This window comes from Xenopus laevis, chromosome 2L (genome assembly GCF_017654675.1).
Source record: "Xenopus laevis strain J_2021 chromosome 2L, Xenopus_laevis_v10.1, whole genome shotgun sequence".
In the NCBI taxonomy this organism is placed as follows: Eukaryota; Metazoa; Chordata; class Amphibia; order Anura; family Pipidae; genus Xenopus; species Xenopus laevis.
Genome location: NC_054373.1, coordinates 88636636 through 88644572, shown reverse-complemented (window position 1 = coordinate 88644572; position 7937 = coordinate 88636636).

Here is a 7937-nt window from a genome sequence, read left to right as displayed (position 1 = left end):
GGTTGAGTGCAGAGGACATCTCGTATTTGTCTATATGTTTTTTTTTAGGCATATCCATATGATATTTCTTATTCCTGGGAAATTTACAGGTAAAGGTACATCATCCATATATCACAGCCTAGGATGCACAGCTAAGAGGTCGGCACAACAGCCATCAGTTGCAAATTGTACTTACTGAAAACAGCACTTTCTAAATCTACTATATTTAAAGTAGGTCAGTGCACAAAGGCACATAGCTGTTACTTTCTGCCAGAAGATAAATAATTTATAAAGTAATGGGAGAGAAGAGGAATGTGAAAGTCAACTGAAAATAATACTATTTGTTAAATTATATTTAGAAAATGAATATGATGATTTTAAATGAGTGTTCAGTACATGGAAAGCAAGTTTACACCCGACTCATTAAATAGCTAGATGGAGTTTTTCTGTTAGAAACCCAGTCAAAGTCAAGCTTTAATTGCTTTAGCCATTGCAGAGCTTATTGAAAAACAACAAGGACCTTACTCTTTCATAATAAAGGGATGGATCATTCTGTGAACATGACAGGGTGGGGAGCTGGTTCCTGCAGCACAGGCAGGCTATCATGGTTTCCTTTCAATATGTAGAGTCGGATTTGTTTGGGTAAAAAAAAACCATTTATATTTATTTTGGAAAGCTCAAATAGTACAGTAATTTGTTTCTACATATGCCCAACTGAATGAGTTCATGTCAAAAAGGGATATATTTTCCTTTTAAAGGACATGCCCACCCAAATAATATGTTGTCTAATTAAAGAAAACAAGCAATTTTGCAATATATTTATTAAAAATTTTATATGATGTTTTAGTTATTTGTATATGCATTGCTATTAAAAGCAACATTTGCCACTTTCTATTCTTCTCCCTAGGGGCTTTGGCTTTTGAAACAATGTAAGACAAGACAAGGGATTAACAGACCTGTCTTGCTGGAGGAGACTGGCTTTTGCAACATTGTTTAAAAAGTAACAACCAGGAGTTAAGCAAATGCTGCTTTCAGTAGCAATTACATATACACAAAACTATTAAAGCACTAACAATTAAGAAATTCATATTGGAAAGTTACTTAGCATTTGTGATTTTTGAGATATTTAGCTTTTTGTTCAGCAGCTCTCCAGGTTGCAATTTCAGCAATCTGGTTACTAGGGTCCAAATTACCATAGCAACCATACCCTGATTTGAATAAGAGACTGGAATATGAATAGGAGAGGGTCTGAATTGAAATATGAGTAATAAAAAGTAGCAATAACAATACATTTGTAGCTTTCCATGCTACACAGCTTTATGCAATTAGGGTTAAGTTCCTATTTCTCCTTTACTTAACTTTGAAATCCCCCAGTATACTACATTCCCTCCTGTAACTAAGCCTGTATGCTGCTAATTGGAAGAGGCACTGGCAGCCACCCTTTCCTAATAGCAACAGCATAAAATATTTTATTGATCCAGAGAAATATCACCTATATGAGATTTTGCTTTCAGGCTGTTGGTTAATAAATAAAAAAGTCACTCAAATATTTATTATTCTGTATCAGTTACTAAACAATATCTTGATCCATACTCTTTTATACAAAGATAAAATGTTTTAGAAATACAAATTGCACACATCTATACACAGTGTATAAGACATTTAGAATATTTACAGTTAGGCCCATCAATTTTTGAACAGAGACAACTTCTAATTTTGGTTCTGTACATTACCACAAGAAATTTTAAATGAAACAACTCAGATGCAGTTGAACTGAAGACTTTCAGCTTTAATTCAGTGGGTTGAACAAAAAGATTGTTTAAAAATGTGAGGAACTAAAGTCTTTTTTCAACACAATCGCTTCATTTCAGGGGCTCAAAAGTAATTGTACAAATTAAAAAAACTCAAAATAAAATGATCATGTCTAATACTTGGTTGAAAAACCTTTGCTGGCAATGACAGCCTGAAGTCTTGAACATCACCGGATTCTGGGTTTCCTCCTTTTTAATGCTCTGCCAGGCCTGCAGCAGCTTTCAGTTGCTTTTTGTTTGTGGGCCTTTCTACCTGAAGTTCTTCAACAAGTGAAATGCAGCTCAATTGGGTTCAGATCAGGTGACTGACTTGGCCATTCAAGAATATGCCACTTCTTTTGCTTTAATAAACTCCTGGGTTGCTTTGGCTGTATGTTTTTGGTCATTATGAAATGCCTCCCAATCAATTTGACTGCATTTAGTTGGATTTGAGAAGACAGTGTGTCTCTGAACACCTCAGAATTCATTTAGCTGCTTCTGTCCTGTGTCACATCATGGATAAACACTAGTGTCCCAGTGCCACTGGCAGCCATGCTTGCCCAAGCCATCACACTGCCTCCTCCTTTTTATAGAGATGTGGTATGCTTTGGATCATGAGCTGTTCCACGCCTTCTCCATACTTTTTTCTTGCCATCATTCTGGTAGAGGTTGATCTTGGTTTCATCTGTCCAAAGAATGTTTTTTCACAACTGTGCTGGCTTTTTTAGATGTTTTTTTTTAGCAAAGTCCAATGTAGCCTTTCTATTCTTGATACCTATAAGTGGCTTGCACCTTGCAGTGCACCCTCTGTATTTACTTTCATGCAGTCTTCTCTTTAGGGTAGGACTCCACTAGCATTTTTGTCGCGATCCGATCGCGTCGGATCAACGCTACGATACCATGCGACAATTCTATTATTTACCTTATTTTTGTTGCATGCGGTTTGTCGCAGTGCGTCGGATTGCGACAAAAACGCTTGTGGAGTCCTACCCTTGGGGTAGACTTGGATATCAATATGCCTACCTCCTGGAGAGAGTTGTTCACTTGTTTGGCTGTTGTGAAGGGCTCTCTCTTCACCATGGAAATGATTCTGAGATAATCAGCATTGCCGAGTTAACCAGTGCTTTCTTTCTCAGAATGTACAAAACTGTAGATTTTGCCACTCCTAATATTGTAGCAATTTTCCAGATGTTTTTTTTTCTGTTTTTGCAGCTTAAGGATGACTTGTTTCACCTGCATGTTGTCAAAATCATCCACATACAAGCACCCCCCCCCCCCAATCAACTCCAGGGCTTTTGTCTGCTTCATTGACAATGACATAATGAAGGAATTCCCCACACCTGCCTATGAAATAGCCTTTGAGTCAATAGTCCAATTACTTTTGAGTCCCTGAAATGAAGCTAAAAAAAAAAAGCTTTAGTTCCTCACATTTTATGCAATCTTTTTGTTTAACCCACTGAGTTAAAGCTGAAAGTCTGCAGTTCAACTGCATCGGAGTTATTTAATTTAAAATTCATTGTGGTAATGTACAGAACCAAAATTAGAAAAAAAAGTTGTCTCTGTCCAAAGATTTCTGTATAACTATTGCACTTATTACTATTACTATGCTGCAGGTAAGACAGTTGATATGTCAGTGTTTATTTGTTCTGCATCTGCTATACTGATTTGTTGTCAGCTTTGCTGAATATTATTGAATACTATTGCTTACAATCTATGCCACATCAAGATCACCACTCTTTTGCATTGTTTCAATTTTGCAGACACCTTAGTGAATGAAGTAAATAGTTTTTAAATAACAGTAGAAGCAGCAGGTTAGAATACTTCGGGGCAAATTCACTAAGCGCCGAACGCTAGCGTCAATTCGCTAGCGTTGGGCATTTTCGTTACTTCGCAAATTCACTAATGAACGCTGGCGTAGATTCGCTAGTGTTACTTCGCACCCTTACGCCTGGCGAATTTTCGCTACGGACGTAACTACGCAAATTCACCAACGCGCGCAGTGTACCTTTTACGCTAGACTTCCTTCGCCACCTCAGACCAGGCGAAGCGCAATAGAGTAGATAGGGATTGCTTCCAAAAAAGGTCACATTTTTTCTAAGTCCCAAAAAACGCTGGCGTGTTTTCTACATTATGGGTGATAGGCTGAAAAAGATCGAGAATTTTTTTGGGGCTTCCCCCCTACATTTCCTAACTCATGGCAACTTAACTATACAGTGGGCACATGTGTAGGGCAAAAAAAAAAAATATTTGATGTTTTGAAGGTTTCCCAGGCATTTGTAGTGATTCTACGTATTCCTCCATTGAAATTTGAATTTGGCACCGTATTCAAATTAACCTTTGCTAGCGTAACTTCACTTCACTTAGCGAATCAACACTAGCGCAACTTCGCAACCTTAAGTTACCCCTGTGCGCAACTTCGGATTTTAGTGAATTTGCGGAGCGCTGGCGAAACTACGCCTGGCGAAGTGCGGCGAAGTTGCGCCTGGCGCAACTACGAATCTTAGTGAATTTGCCCCTTCATGTTTTACTGACATTTAGTGAACTAAGCCCCCTAAAGTTTATGTGCAGGACTGCAGGCCATGTCTTGCAGGTTGTAAAATTATAGAGAAAGTAAATAAGCAACAAAGAAAAAGAAAAAGGAAATCTGCTTTTTCGTATTGATTTGGTAGATGTTCTTGGATTCTTATCAGTACCATGAGGAGAAAATTCCCTGATGAAGAGGATAGGGTATATTTGGGGTGACAGTAGCAAGCGGTCTCTTTTATATTTAATTTTATTGCAAGACAGAATTTCCTGATTTGTTTTGTTTATTTCAATCACACAGGAATGTAGCCGACTAAAGCTGTTTGACATTCGGTAAATAAAGAGGCTTTTATTTCAAAAAAGCTTTTTCTTTGCTCCCCTTTGGAGTGAATAATTTACATGTGTACGCTTTTTCTTTTTTTTTTTTCATTGAAAGCGCAGTGTGACTACAGATTTCCCTAAGATTCAACTGAAAGGCAAGGACGAAGAAAAATACAAGGGAGGGCAGAGCTAGATGCTTTGATTACAATAACTACTTTTCTCTGCGTCATTTTAAAGGAATGAAACAAAATCTCCACACGGGTTGGATCATTTGAATAAGCCTTCCTGTGGGTCAGTTTAGAGAAATCAACAGCTCCATTATAGCCTGAAATACTTCCTTTTTTTTGTAGCCATAATGACAAACAAACATGCTTCTGTGGCAGAATGGGGAAGGTTTATAGCTCTTCACCTTTCTGAAAAAACAGTTTGTTCAGGAAAAATATGAATCTGGTAAAATGATAATATTTTAAATGCCACTGTCAACATAAAACACACAAAAGGCTTTCAGGCGATTAGGCCAATGGAGGCCAAGGGTGGGGTCACTGCCCATGGTTGATACAGAAGTTACTATGGTAAAAGCGTGGCCTCCAGGTCATAACTGACCTTGGGCTTTTGTCACAAGTTAAGTGCTTCTAAATGACAAAATCAAAGGACAGACTCAAGTGGGGAATAGTAATATTGGTCGCTAATGGAACGCAATGCAAATAAATGTTTGCAAAATGAATAATTTTGCCTTTGCAAACACTTTACTCCTCACATGACAGTAGATAGCAATTGCGAATTATAGTTGCCTTCGCCACCTCAGACCAGGCGAAGTTCAATAGAGTAGATAGGGCTTGCTTCAAAAATAGTTGAAAAAGTCCCAAAAAACGTTGGCGTCTTTTACTTTTTTAAGGGTGATAGGCTGAAAAAGATCGTAAATTTTTTTGGGGGTACCCTCTTCCCCCCCTACATTTCCTAACATATGGCACCTAAACTATACAGTGGGCACATGTGTAGGGCAAAATAACAACTATTTTATTTTATGAAGGTTTCCCAGGCTTGTGTAGTGTAATGTAATGTATTTGCTGCTACATATACGTCCATTCAAGTTTAACTTAGCGCCGTATGCAAATTAGGCATCGCTAGCGTAACTTCGCTTTGCTTGACGAATCAACGCTTGCGCAAATTTGCTACCGTTCTCCTCCCTGAGCGCACTTCGGATTTTAGTGAATTAGCAGCGCCCTGCCGAAAATTCGCCTGGCGAAGTGCGGCGAAGGCATCGCTAGCGCATTTTCGCTGCTTAGTGAATTTGCCCCAGTGTATGTAATAAAGAAATCTTCATGAAAAAGTTGTTACGTTTACTCCAAAACTCTCAAAGGTTGGCAATGCGCAATTAAGATTCACAATGCAATAATATTACATTGTGACATGCAAATTTTTATTTACAAATTTGTTCTCTTTGCAAATTATATTACATTTCCCACAAGGAGTCCAATCAGACCCAATAGTTATAAGTAGAAATGAGGCAATCAAGCAGTCCACTCAGATGCAAATGTAATTGCTTGCTCTTTCCCTACTCAAAGTCTTACAAGGTGAGCTCCACACTACCTCTGTTCCAGTGATTCAATTTATTTTGACAGCAACCTGGACCAGTTTTCTGTAATGTAATCTGTATTTATTAGAAATATTAGAATATTAGAAATATTTTAGCTGAGAATAATTAAAAAAAAGAAAACAGTTAGATCACATCAGTAAAACTATATTAATTGTGTTGCATTGTAATTATTAAGCTGTACGCTACTCACTCATTGCAAAGTGTTGTATGATTTTGTCATCTTGTCAGCCTAAATTACCAATGCAGAGTTTCACTTCACTGCTCCTTTTGCAACTTCATCTCAGCAGAAAGACAGTCAGTCAGTGAGTGAGTGAGTGAGTGAGTATGGACAATGAAATGGTAGGTTCTTTGAGTGGGGGGGAGGTATTTGATCAATTTCATTATAATGTAAAAGTCTCTGCAATTTTACACAGCGTGAGAGCTGAACATTGCTCTGTAGCTCCACGTAGCTGAGTCTTTAATCAACTGAGCAATCATCAGGGAAATTAGAAGATGAGATTTTTGGATTCAGCAGTGGGGTGCTCATGAATCTATCATAACACAAAGCAAATTCTCAACCAAGCCTTTCATATAAATTTAGGTGAGGGTGTTAGAAACGTGATAAAAGCAGTATTTTAAGTAAGGGAAGACATCTTACATTTTTTCAGTTACAGGCATATTTTCCATTCTAACATTCAGCTAAAATATCTCTCACCACTGTTGTAGTTCCAGTATCTATTAAAACATATTACCCATAGCAGCACCCCTCAAGGTAAAAATACAATTTGTACAACAGGAACCAACACACATAGCTTAAAGTGAAAATGGTGTTTACCTCAAGGTAAAAGTCCCATTCTTGCACCACAACTATGCACAGTGGTCACATTCAGGCAAACAGCCATGTGCAAACAATTTGTAAATATTTCTGGACTATGTGAATCTCACAGCAAAAATAGGAAAGATGAGCACAGCAGTGCAATATTTTAGCATTTAGGGGGAAACTTGTGCAAAACTATCACATAAAAATAAATATGCACTGCACAAAGTTTAAAGTTTGCCCATGAGCAAGAAGTCATAGCAACTAATAAGATGTTTGCTTTTAACCAAGTAAATGTCCCAACTGGGCTTCCCAAAAAACATGAACTTCCTAATCCTAGTATCTGAGGGGCATAGTATATACTTTAATGTAAGACCTCTTTTATAAGGGGGATCTAAAAATAACTGCCCAATCAGCAATACTGATTTTCATATCATGTAAATGGAGTTCAGACCTTGACCTTTCATAAGTGAACTTAGTATTGTGGCTCTCATTAGCTTTAGTGTTTATTGTTCCAGTATCTCTGAACGACCCATTTCAAAACAAGAGGATGCCATCCAGAACATGCATCCAAATATGAAACGGCTGGTTCCCTGCTCTGGTAAAGTTTTAAGGTTTTTAAAAGATGGGGTTTTAAAATACTGTCTACCCCATTTACATACGTTGTTTGCCAGTAAAGGTAAAATATGTTCCACTTAGTAGCACATTAAGGCATTCAAACTGAAAAAAGTTTTTTTTTGAATCCACAATTTTGCATCAAGTAAAGCCTCTTGGCTTTGGAAGTGTACAGTCTACAGAGAAGAGTTGTTGTGTCTCTCATACACATGTTTATTTTTTTGTACTTCCTATTGGAGAAACTACAGACAGAGAAAAAGAAGACCGATTGATCAAGTCACATTCCCTGGTCCCCTGTCACATGAGTCACATGAGT